This window comes from Macaca nemestrina, chromosome 18 (genome assembly GCF_043159975.1).
Source record: "Macaca nemestrina isolate mMacNem1 chromosome 18, mMacNem.hap1, whole genome shotgun sequence".
Lineage (NCBI taxonomy): Eukaryota > Metazoa > Chordata > Mammalia > Primates > Cercopithecidae > Macaca > Macaca nemestrina.
The window spans coordinates 22102144-22115169 of NC_092142.1; the positions used below are offsets into that span (position 1 = coordinate 22102144).

General features: G+C 42.7%; 1 protein-coding gene across 2 annotated transcripts in view; it reads left to right on the forward strand.

The window, feature by feature from the left end:
* LOC105485016 (sodium channel epithelial 1 subunit beta) overlaps positions 1 to 13026 on the forward strand; it is an 87659-nt gene that overhangs the window by 39286 nt on the left and 35347 nt on the right. The window lies entirely within an intron of this gene.

The following is a 13026-nucleotide window of genomic DNA, read 5'->3' on the forward strand; positions in this document are numbered from 1 at the left end:
GCCTAGGAGGAAGTTGAGTTTATTTTAGCCAAAAATAAAAAAGTGAGATGATGTGGTGTTATCTATTAAGTAAATAATGATACAAGTGCTACATGGATTTAGCAAAAAATGCAAAAGTGGTATACAAATGATCAATGCTTAGGAAAACTTCAAATTAGCAGGTAGTTAGAGGGAAATAACAAAATCAAGTTTATAAATATTTATATGAAATACCCATTTGAAATATTTCTTTTTACTATTTATTTATTATTTTCTAGACAGTGTCTTGCTCTGTCACCCAGGCTAAACTTGCAATGATACCATCATAGCTCATTGCAACCTCCAATTCCTGGGCTCAAGCAATCCTCCCACCTCAGCATCCCTAGTAGCTGAGACCACAGGCACATGCCACCACACTCAGCTAATTTTGTAGGTTTTTTGTAGAGGTGAGGCTCTTAATATGTTACCTGGGCTGGTTTCAAACTCTTGGACTCCAGGGATCCTCCTGCTTCAGTCTCCCAAAGCACTGGGATTACAGGCATGAGCCACCACGTGTGGCCAGGTTTCCTTTCCTTTTCCGTCTCTTCTCTTCTCTTCTTCCTTCCTTCTTCTTTTTTTTTTTTCGGTGGGGGATGGAGTTTCATTCTTGTCGTCCAGGCTGGAGTGCAGTGGTGTGATCTCGGCTCACTGCAACCTCCGCCTCCCTACCAGGTTCAAGTGATTCTCCTGCCTCAGCCTCTGAGTAGCTGGAATTACAGGCACCCATCATCATGCCCGGCTAATTTTTATATTTTTAGTAGAGACAGAGTTTCACCATGTTGGCCAGGCTGGTCTCGAACTCCTGACCTCAGGTGATCAACCTGCCTCAGCCTCCCAAAGTGCTAGAAGATTACAGGCTTGAGCCACTGTGCTTGGCCCCAGGTTTCCTCTTATTTAGTGCAAATATATATCACATAGTAAATCAGAGATCAGCAAAATTCTTTAAAGTACCAGATGGTTAATATTTAAACATTTAAAACATATAGGCCAGGCACAGTGGCTCATACCTGTAATCCCAGCACTTTGGGAGGCCAAGGCAGGAGGATCACTTGAACCCAGGAGTTCAAGACCAGCTGGGCAACATGGCAAAACCCCATTTCTACCAAAAAATAAAAAAAATAACAAAAATTAGCTAGGCACGGTGGCGTGCACCTGCAGTCCCAGCTACTTAGGAGGCTGAGGTGGGAGGATAGCTGGAGTCCAGAACGCTGAGGCTGCAGTGAGCTGTGATTGTGCCACTGCACTTCAGCCTGGATGACAGAGTGAGACCCTGTGTCAAAAATAATGATAATAATAATAAATAAAAATTTAAAAAGAGAAAGGCTCATTTTATACATTTCCTGCACCAAAGCTGGTAGCAACCATTTTTCTAAGAAGCCCTGGTTCTTTTAGTCAAGAATGGTATTTAGAGACCAAAATCTTGGTGCTGGAAATGCACATAATATTTGAATTTATAAATAGAAATTGTGTCCAAAGTATGCCCTGGCTGCTCTAGAGATCCTGACAGCTCCCCTAAAAACTCTTCTTCATTTTTCTGGCCTGGACACTAAACCTCACCTGTGGTTCCTACACCTGGCTAGGTGCTTGAGAATAAAGAGTCAGTCATGTCCTCTGGTTGCCTTTGCAGAGGCAGAAACATGCAAGATTTTTCAATACCCAGAGTCAAATCCACTTTCAGGTTAACCTTCAATTAACTTTAAAAATCCAGTTACCAGAAACCATATTCCCCGGTAATCTTGGATAATTGAGGTTTTGCTACAAAAATAAGTATAGGGGATTTTAATGAAAGAATCTGACCTGCAATTTATAGGAGTCACAAAGTCTGATGTCCACATGAGCCAGAGCAGCTAATGAAAATGAGTAAAGAGGGCTGGGTATAAGACAGCATGGAATGGGAAGAATCGGGGTGAACTGGGAACACGTTAGCCATCCAAGGAGAGCAGCTGCTAGTCAACTCTAGCAGAACATGGTCACGCGGGGACAACTGTCACATCTTTCTGACTTTTCAAAAGATGAAGAAAATCCACATTTTAAAAAAATGCAAAATCTCATCATTTTGAAATGGCAATGGATTAAAGTCTTTTGTTAAAACTTAATACTGAGACAATATTTACATATATAGAATGCATCCATTTTAAGTATATTGTTTGATGAGTTTTCACGAGTGTATGCATTTAATGAACCACCATCCCATTCAGGATCCAGAATATTTTCATCATCTCCAAAAGGCTCCCTGTACAACTTTGAGTCAACCCAACTCACCCAAGGCCCAGATACTTACTGATCTGCTTTCTGTCACAATAGATTAATTCATCTTTTCTAGGGGTTCATATAATGGAATTCTATAGTATGTATTCTTATGTGTTTAGCTTTTTACTCAACATATTTTTTATATACGTCCATGTTTTATGTATCAATAGTTGGTTCCCTTTTATTGTTGAATGGAATCCCATTATGGATATGCCATAATTTATTTATTTCTTCCCCTGTTGGTGGATGTGCAGATTGCTTCTAGGTGAGGGCTATTATGAATAAGTGAGCATATATGTACAAGTCTGTGTGTGAACGTATGTTTTTCTCCTGGATAAGTAAAAGTGGAATTGCTGGGTCATATGATAAGTGTCCATTTAACTTTTTTTTTAAATATAGAGACAGGGTCTTACTATGTTGCCAAGGCTGGCCTCAAACTCCCGGACTCAAGCAATTCTCCTGGCTTGGCCTCTGAAAGTGCTGGGATTACAGGCATGAGCCACTGCACCTGGCCTCCTTAACTTTATTATTATTATTATTATTATTCTGAGATGGAGTCTCACTCTGTCACCCAGGCTGGAGTTCAATGGCACAATCTCGGCTCACTGCAACCTCCACCTCCTGGTTCAAGCGATTCTCCTGTCTCAGCCTCCCAACTAGCTGGGATTACAGGCATGTGGCACCACTCCCAGCTAATTTTTTTGTATTTTAGTAGAGACAGGGTTTCACCATGTTGGCTACAGGGCCTCAAACTCCTGACGTCAAGTGATCCACCCACCTTGACTTCCCAAAGTGCTGGGATTACAAGTGTGAGCCACCGCGTCCGGCAACTTTATAAGAAACGATATCAAATTGCCTTCCAAAGTGACTGTACCATTTTGCATTCCAACCAGCTGTGTAGGAGAATTCCAGTTGCTACATATCCTCACCAACACTAGATACTATCAGTCCTTGTAGTGGGTGTGAAGTGATATCTCATCGTGGTTTTGATCTGCATTTCTCCAGTGACTAATGATGGTGAGCATTTTTTCGTGTGCTTATGGGCCATTCATATTTCCTCTTTTATGTTGTCTATTCAAATCATTGGCCCATTTTTTGCTGAACTGTTTGTCTTATTATTTAGTTGTAAGAGTTCTTTATATATCCTGCATAGAAATTCTTTGTCAGATATATGTATTTCAAGTATTTTCTCCCAGGAGCTTGCTGTCTCGTTCTCTCAACCATGTCTTTTGAAAAGCAGATTTTAATTCTAATAAAGTACAATTTATAAGTTTTTTATGATTCATGATTTTAGTGTCCTATCTGAAGATCTTTGCATATCCTAAGGTTCCACAGATTTTCTTCTATGCTTTCTTCTGGGTGTTTTATAGTTTATTAGGTCTATGAACCATTTGAAGTTAGTTTTTGCATATAGTGTGGGGTAGGAGTTAAGATTCCCTTCAAAAAAATATGGACAACTATTTGTTTAAGCATTTCTTGTTGAAAAAAATTACACTTCTTTTTTTTTTTTTTTTTTTTTACATTTTAATCTTTCTTTTAAATAGAAACAGGTTCTCACTGTGTTGCCCAGGCTGGTCTCAAACTCCTGGGCTCAAGTGATCCCAGTACTTTGTTGGCCCAAAGAACTGGAAGTACAGGTGTGAGCCACCATGCCCGGCCAAGACTACACCTTTCTTCATTGAATTACCTTGGCAAATTTGTAGGTCTATCAGAGCTCCCTAATCCAATGATCGGTAGATCTATCATTACACCAATACCATACTGTCCTGATAAATGCAACTTACAGTAAGTGTTGATATCACATAGAAATGTCTTTCAACTTGTTTTTATTCTTCGTAAGTTTTTAAAAATTTTGTTTTGACGTGTGTATGTGTGTGCACGTGTACACGTGCATGTGTGTCTGATTCTGTTTTGTTTTTGCTGTTTTAGCTCTTTTGCTTTTCCGCATAAATTTTAGAATCAGTTTGTCAATGTCTACAAAAATTCTGCTGGGATTTTGGTTGAAATTGAGTAGACTCTAGAGATTAAGAGTGAGTTGACTCTAGAGGTTAATTGACATCTTAACCATATCGAGTCTTCTAATCCATGAGCATGGTATAGCTCTCCATTTATTTCAACTTTCTTTTCATTTAAATGATTAAAAATCAAACAAAGTGCCAAGACAATTAAATGGGAGAAAGAATAGTCTAGGTGCTGGGACAAGTGGATGTCTACAAGAAAAACAATGAAGTTGTATTCCTATCTCACACTACATACATAAATTAATTCAAAATGAATCAAAGACCTAAATATAGAGTTGGAACTATAAAATCCTTAGAGTAAAACATAGAAACAAATCTTCAGGACCTTGCATTAGGCAATAGAGTCTTAGATATGAAACCAACGCACACACACACAAAAAAGAAATATAGATAAATTTGGCATCATCAAACTTAAAAACTTTTGTTCTTCAAAGGACACCATGAAGAAAATAAAAAGACCACACACAGAGAAGGAAAGAAAATGTTTGCAAGTCCCGCCTGATAAGGGACTTGTGTACAGAATATATAAATAACTCTTGCAACTCAGTAGTAAAAAGATAAATAGCCCAGTTAAAAAATGGTGAAGGATCTGAATAGACATTTCTCCCAAGAAGACATAGTGGCCATATAATGGATCTAATGGCCAATATATAAGCCTATGAGAAGATGTTCAACATCATTAGCTATCAGGAAAATGCAAATTGAAACCAACATAAGATATCACTTTACACCCCACTAAGGTAGCTGTAATCATTTTTTAAAAATGGATAATAAGTTTTGGAGAGGATATGGAGAAATTAGAACCCTTATACAACGGGTGAAATTGTTAAGTAGTGCAGCCATTTTGGAAAACAGTCTTGCAATTCCTCAAAACGTTAAACACAGAATTACCATCGGACCCAGGTCAGGAGTTCGAGACCACTTCTAGGTATATACCGAAGAGAAATGAAACCTATTTCTACACAAAACTTATACATGATCATTCACAGCAGTATTATCATAACAGCCAAAAAGTAAAAACAACCAAACTATCCATCAACTGATGAATGGATAAATAAAATGTAGTCTCAACATAACATGGGATATTATTTAGCAATAGAAAGAAATGAAGCACTAATACATGCTGCAACATACCTTGAAAACACACTAAGTAAAAGAAGCCAGTCAGAAAAGACCGCATATTGTGAAATTCCATTTTTTGTTTGTTTGTCGAGACTGAGTTTCACTCTTCTCACCCAGGCTGGAGTTCAGTGGCACGATCTCTGCTCACTGCAAACTCTACCTCCTGAGATCAAGCAATTCTCCGGCCTCAGCCTCCCAAGTAGCAGGGATTACAGGCACGCACCACCACGCCCAGCTAATTTTGTATTTTTAGTAGAGACAGGGTTTCACTATGTTGGCCAGGCTGGCCTTGAACTCTTGACCTCAAGCGACCTGCCCACTTCACCCTCCCAAATGGCTGGAATTACAGGCATGAGCCGCTGTGCCCAGTCTGCAATTCTGCTTTTATTAGGAGTGTCCAATCTTTTGGCTTCCCTGGACCACACTGGAAGAAGAACAATTGTCTTGGGCCACTCATAAAGTGGACTAACACTAACAATAGCTGATGAGCTAAGAAAAAAAAAATCTCATAGTGTTTTAAGAAAGTTTATGAATTTGTGTTGGGCCACATTCAAAGCCATCCTGGGCTGCCTGTGGCCTGTGAGCCACAGGATGGAAAAGCTTGGTTTATATGAAACATCCAAAATAGGTAAATCTAGAGAGAAAGAGAATACATAAGTGGTTTCTGATGGGGAGGAGGAGGGTGGAGAGAGGAATGAGAAATAACTCCTAATGGGCATGGAGTTTTCTTTAGGGGAAATAAAGATGTTTTAAAATTGATTGTGATGATAGTTGAACAATGTGAATATACTGAAATCCAGTGAATTCTACACTTTAAATGGATGGATTATATGACATGTGAACTGTATCTCACTGAAACTGTTAATTAAAAGGAGGAATTGTGCTGGGCATGGTGGCTCACACCTGTAATCCCAACACTTTGGGAGGCCGAGGCAGGAGGATTGCTTGAGCCCAGAAGTTTGAGACCAGCCTGGACAACATAGTGAGACCACCCCTCCCCACCCCCACCATCCTGGTTTCTACAAAAAATAAAATAAAATAAAATAAATTAGTTAGGCATGGTGGTGTGCACCTGTGGTCCCAGTTACTCAGCAGGCAAAGGTGGGAGGATCACTTGAGTGCAGGAAGTCAAGGCTGCAGTGAACCATGATCTTGCCACAGCACTCCAGCCTGAGCAAACAAAAAGCAATACTGGGCCAGGCACGGTGGCTCACGCCTGTGACAGCATTTTGGGAGGCTAAGGTGGGCGGATCACTAGAGGTCAGGAGTTGGAGACCAGCCTGATCAACATGGTGAAACCCGTCTCTACTGAAAACACAAAAATTAGCTGGGCATGGTGGCACACACCTGTAATGCCAGCCACTGGGGAGCCTGAGGCAAGAGAATCACTTGAACCCAGGAGAAAGAAGTTGCAGTGAGCTAAGATCATGCCACTGCACTCCAGCCTGGACAACAGAGCAAGACTCTGTCTCAAAAAAAACCAACCAAACAAACAAAAGCAATACTGTGCTAAGAACAACAAAGACGTTTTGCACACCCCATACAGCTGATGAGTCAGCCTTTTGCAACCTCTTATTCAGAAGGGGGATGTTAAGAATTGGACATATGAATAGCATTTATGTGTCTTTTGTCAAAACAGTAAGTAGAGGCACACACAGGGCTGCGCTCCCAATTATCACAAGGACTCTGGGCTATATGATCCAATCTCAGGAAAAAAATTGCCCCTGAGAGTGAGCAGATGTTTTGTCTCATAAGAAAACCGAAACAGGGCCGGGCGCAGTGGCTCACGCCTGTAATCCCAGCACTTTGGGAGGCTGAGGTGGGCAGATCACCTGAGGTTGGGAGTTTGAGACTAGCCTAACCAACATGGAGAAACCCCGTCTCTACTAATAATACAAAATTAGCTGGGCATGGTGGCGCATGCCTGTAACCCTAGCTACTCAGGAGGCTGAAGCAGGAGAATTGCTTGAATCCAGGAGGTGAAGGTTGCAGTAAGCCAAGATCGCGCCATTGTACTGTAGCCTGGGCAACAAGAGCAAAACTCCGTCTCAAAAAAAAGAAAGAAAGAAAGAAAGAAAACTGAAATAGTTTCCCACACTTATTGTTTTTGCATTTACTACCAGGAACATTTGCCATGAGTTCAGGGCCAATGTATAGTCAGCAACCTGTGACACTGAAGCATGACAATTGGTGTGTCTCTTTCTGCATGCACACATGGACTCAGTCTCTACTTGACTTGCTTGGATTGGGTTAAGCTGTACGCTGATTCAATCTCTTCTCCATAAACGGTGTATACATTCCAAACACAGACCATCTATCACCTTGGGGGTGAAATCTGACCAGAACATCATAAAGTTGTTTGCAGCACTTACTTTTATTTGGCTAATGACCCAAGGGGCCAGACTAGTTTGACGCTCAGCCAATACTCAACACACTTCTGCTATTTGCCTAGTTTTTGTAACAACTTTTGCTACAGATAATACTGTTTAAACATTTTTCTTTAAATCAATTTCCCTTTTTTTACCTAAGCACATTTATGAACATAAAGCAAAAGTCAGTACCTCTTGCCATAAGTAGAAGGTGGCTCTTAAAAATAAGTAAAACGTTTTACTTATGTAACACATTACATGTGAAACGTTTTACTTATGTAAAACATTACATATGTAAAACATTACATATGTAAAACTTATGTAAAACATTTTACTTATGTAAAACATTATGTAAAACATTTTACTTATGTAAAACATTCCTTATGTGAAACATTCTGTGAAAACAGAGTATTGCCCATTCTAACTAGATACTGTTGTCTGAGCCTGAGGCCTCATCGTTAAACCTGGAGATTAGAAGGGTTGGAGAGGTGTTAGGACCTGTTAGTACCAACCTAAGACTGAGAGGTGACAACGTGTTGGCGGCCCTCACTCTCAGCACCTCCTCGGCCTCGGCACCCACTCTGGCCACGCTTGAGAGGCCCTTCAGCCCGCTGCTGCACTGTGGGAGCCCCTCTCTGGGCTGGCCTAGGCCAGATCCAGCCCCCTCTGCTTGCAGGGAAGTGTGGAGGGAGAGGTGCCTGTGGACGCCAGTGTGAGTTCCGTGTAGGCTTGGGGTTGGTGGGCCCCTCACTCGGAGTAGCCAGCCAGTGAGGAGCTTAGCACCCAGGCCAGCAGCTGCAGAGGGTGAGCTGGGTCCCCCAGCAGTGCTGGCCCACGGGCGCTACGCTCAAATTCTTGCCTGGCCTCAGCTGCCTCCCCATGGGGCAGGGCTCGGGACCCGCAGCCTGCCATGCCTGAGCCTCTCCCCCGTGCCATGGGCTGCTGTGCGGCCCGAGCTTCCCCAATGAGCAACGCCCCCTGCTCCATGGCGCCTGCTCAACCACCCAAGGGCTGAGGAGTGCGGACGGATGGCACTGGATTGGCAGACAGCTCCACCTGTGGCCTTGTTGCCGCATCCACTAGGTGAAGCCAGCTGGGCTCCTGGGTCTAGTGGGGACTTGGAGAACCTTTATGTCTAGCTGAGGGATTGTAAATACACCAATCAGCACCATGTGTCTAGCTCAAGGTTTGTAAATACACCAATCAGTACTCTGTATCTAGCTAATCTAGTGGGGACTTGGAGAACTCTTCTGTCTAGAACTCTGTGTCTAGCTAAAGGATTGTAAATGCACCAATCAGCACTCCATGTCTAGCTCAGGGATTGTAAACACACCAATCAGCACCCTGTCAAAATGGACCAATCAGTTCTCTGTAAAATGGACCAATCAGCTCTCTGTAAAATAGACCAATCAGTTCTCTGTAAAGTGGACCAATCAGCCGGATGTGGGTGGGGTCAGATAGGGGAATAAAGCGGCGGAGAGACAGACAGAGGCAACCCGCTGGGATTACTTTCTGCATTTGTTGTGTTTTCACTCTTTGCAATAAATCTTGCCACTGTTTACTCTTTGGATTAACACCCAGACTTTATGAGCTGTAACACTCACCACGAAGGTTTGCAGCTTCACTCCTGAAGTCAGCGAGATCACAAACCCACCAGAAAGAAGAAACTGCGGACAGATCTGAACATCTGAAGGAACAAACTCCAGACACACCAACTTTAAGAGCTATAATACTTACCGCTACTGTCCGTGGCTTCATTCTTGAAGTCAGCGAGACCAAGAACCTACGAATTTTGGACACAAGATTTTCTCCTTGACTAAATCAGAATAATTACATGAGAATAGAAAAAAGGAGACATTCTAGAGGCCTTTGTTTCTTCTACGACTACCTATGGGAACCTAATGTGATGTTCACCTGTGTGGCTTTAGGGTGTTAGACTATACAAGGCAGACAAAGCCGTGGTTCTTTACACATGCCTGGGTCATGGCAAACATTTAGTACTTCGATGTTGCCCTTGTAGTTGTTATTATAATAACTGTTACCACTTTATTATTTCAGAGCAGGGAATAGACCTTCTGGGGAAAGTTGGGAGTGGGGTTAGTCTATGAACATCCTCTTAAAGCCATGATGGCCTGCGCAGGCACATAGAGTTAGAAAGAGAGAGAGAGAGAGAAAAAAAAGTTGGACAAGACCCCTTTTGGGGAAGGAAGGTGAGAGATGTTACTGTGTCAGATAATTGGATCAGGAGTGAACATGCTTGGGCAGATTTAACATCTGGATATTCGATGGAGTGCTGGGCCTTGTCAGGGATATAGAGCTGCTATCCTCAGGGGACTTTCGATCTCCTGGGAGAAGCCACAGGCACAAGAAACTAGAACACAGTATAAAACAAGGGTCAATTTATTTTACTGTTAAGCTTCTTATAGGTGCAAATGTTAGGCATCCGATTTGAATATGCATAAGTAAGAAAGAAAATATGTTGGTTCCCATATCTGATGAGGCCAGGAATTAATGGCTTCAGGCATGGCTGGATCCAAGTGTTCAAATGTGATGTCAGAAATTTCTCTCCAACTCAGCTTAGTAGGCTTAGTTAAAAGTGGGGTCTCTCCATTAGTTATTCCAATTTAAACTGATAGAATTGAGTCCTAATGTTCCAGTCTGGGTCATATGCACATCTCCCAGAGCTAAAAGGAGAGATCAGCCTGGCAACTCACACCAAATGAGATGAAGGGGACAGCAAGATACCTTCACCTGAAACATCAGAGCAAAGGGAAGAGGATGCTGGGTACATAGGAACCACACTGCCCAGCATGGTGCCCCTAGAAGGGAAAGGCTCTCAGAACAGAGTGAGGGTCCAGCCTGGAGTCAGGAGAGCTTCATGGAGGAGGTGGCCTTTGGTCTGGACCTTGAAGATCAAATACAACTGGGGCTCGAGGAATACAGCTGGGATGCTCCTGCTGCAGATTCCTGCTCTGTGTCAAGAGAAGGGAGGGGGAAGCAGGAATGTCCTTAGATACCCCATGTGCTGTAACAAGTACCTGGTGGTCTTCACAAGAATCCTACCCCCTCATGCCTATGGGAAACAGAGTCTCAGAAAGCTCTGGCATTCCTCCTCATGACCCATACCCTCCAACCTCAATGCTCTGGACACAACCTCACCCCATTCTAATTCATATCCACAGAACACCTTTTTTTTTCTTTTTTCTTTCTTTCTCCAAGGACTCTCAGACCTGGTCAGGCCTCCATTTTCTAATAAAAATCGCTGACACTTAGGTGCCAGGCATGAATCCACCCTCTCCATATTTCCATGCAGCCAGCCTCCATGACACCGTTGTCAGGCGGAAGCTGTGATTATCCCCATTTTATGGATGAGGAAACTGAAAGACTGAGAAGGAGATTTGCTCAAAGTCACACAGCTAGAAAGCAGCAGTGCTGAGAGTCAAAGCCAGACATTTGCCAGGAGTTCGAGGTTGCAGTGAGCCATGATCATGCCGCTGCACTCCAGCCTGGGTGATAGAGTGAGACCCTGTCTCAAACAAACAAACAAAAGGCCAGAAAATTTGGTTACAGAATCTTTATTCTAAACCACCACCCTTTAATGCCTTTAGCATCTCAGGGCATGGGGTCCCAGTCTTTCCTGTCATGTTTCATAGCTCTGCATTTTTGATGGATTCTTTGCTTAACATCTGTCTTACCCACTGACAGCTAGTGACAATGGAAACTGGTATACTGAGGACTTGGTCTGTGCTAGGCTCAGTACATAGCACTTTTTGTTCGTCCCCGAATTTCACCCTCTCAGCAATCCTGTAAGTTAGATATAATTATTACAGTAAGTCTTCACTTAACATCGTTGATATGTTCTTGGGAACTGCAACTCTAGGTGAAACGATGTATAGTGAAATCAATTTCACCATAGTCTAATTGATATCAACAAGAGTTAAGCTCCTAGGCCTATTTCTGGTCACACAAAAAAAGTCACCAAATTTCTAAGTAAAGACCAAAATGCTTCTAATATTAAACATTGAAATAAATATGAGTTATACATACATTTAAGAAAGATTAAGACCGGGTGCGGAGGTTCACGCCTGTAATGCCAGCACTTTGGAATGCTGAGGTGGGGGGATCACTTGAGCTCAGGAGTTTGAGACCAGTTTGGGCAACATTATGAAACCCGACTCTACTAAAAATACAAAAATTCAGCCCAGCACGGTGGCTCATGCCCAAAATCCCAGCACTTTGGGAGGCCAAGGCGGGCAGATCATGAGGTCAAGAGATTGACACCATCCTGGCCAACATGGTGTACTAAAATTACAAAAATTAGCTGGGTGTGGTGACACGTGTCTATAGTCCCAGCTACTCGGGAGGCTGAGGCAGAAGAATCGCTTGAACCAGGGAGGCAGAGGTTGCAGTGAGCTGAGATCACAACACTGCACTCCAGCCTGGTGACAGAGCCAGACTCTTGTCTTTAAAAACAAAAAAACAAAAAAACAAAAAAAAACTTCACCGGTATGGTGGTGCATGCCTGTAATCCCAGCTACTTAGGAGGTTGAGGTGGGAGGATCACTTGAGCCTAAGAGGTAGAGATTGCAGTGAGCCATGATTGCACCACTGCACTCCAGCCTGGGTAAGAGTGTGAGACCCTATCTCAAAAAAGAAAAAGAAAGATTAATAAAAACAAGATCATTATTTACCCACTTATTCAGTTCAAGGTCATAGTGGCCAGAGCCTATCTCTGCAGCTCAGGCCACAGGTGGGAACCCATCCTAGACAGGACACGTTCCATTGCAGAGCACTCACACACAGTCACACTCACTCACCTGGCACCATGCAGACACATCATGGGGAGGACATGTAAACTCCATATAGACCGTGGCCCTGGCTGGGAATCTACTTTCTTTTTCATCAACGTTGGCAATGAAGCATTGAACAAAACGATGCCGTGTGAGGACTTGCTATACCACATTTTATGCACAGAGAACCTGAGTAGAGAGTTTAAGTCACTTGTTCACTAGGTTATGAACTCCCAAAGGGCAAAAAACCTTGTCCATTTTGCTCACTGAGTCCAGAAGGACCATTTGAGTGCCTGGCATATAGTAGGCATTCAATAAATGCATTTTGGTTGATTAGATGGATGGATTGATGATGGATAGCCAAAGGAAGGAAGAAAAGAAGGTAAAAACGGAGGGAGGGAGGAAGGAAGGTAAAGAGGGAGGAAGAACGGGGATGTGCTGCCGCCCAGTTCCTGC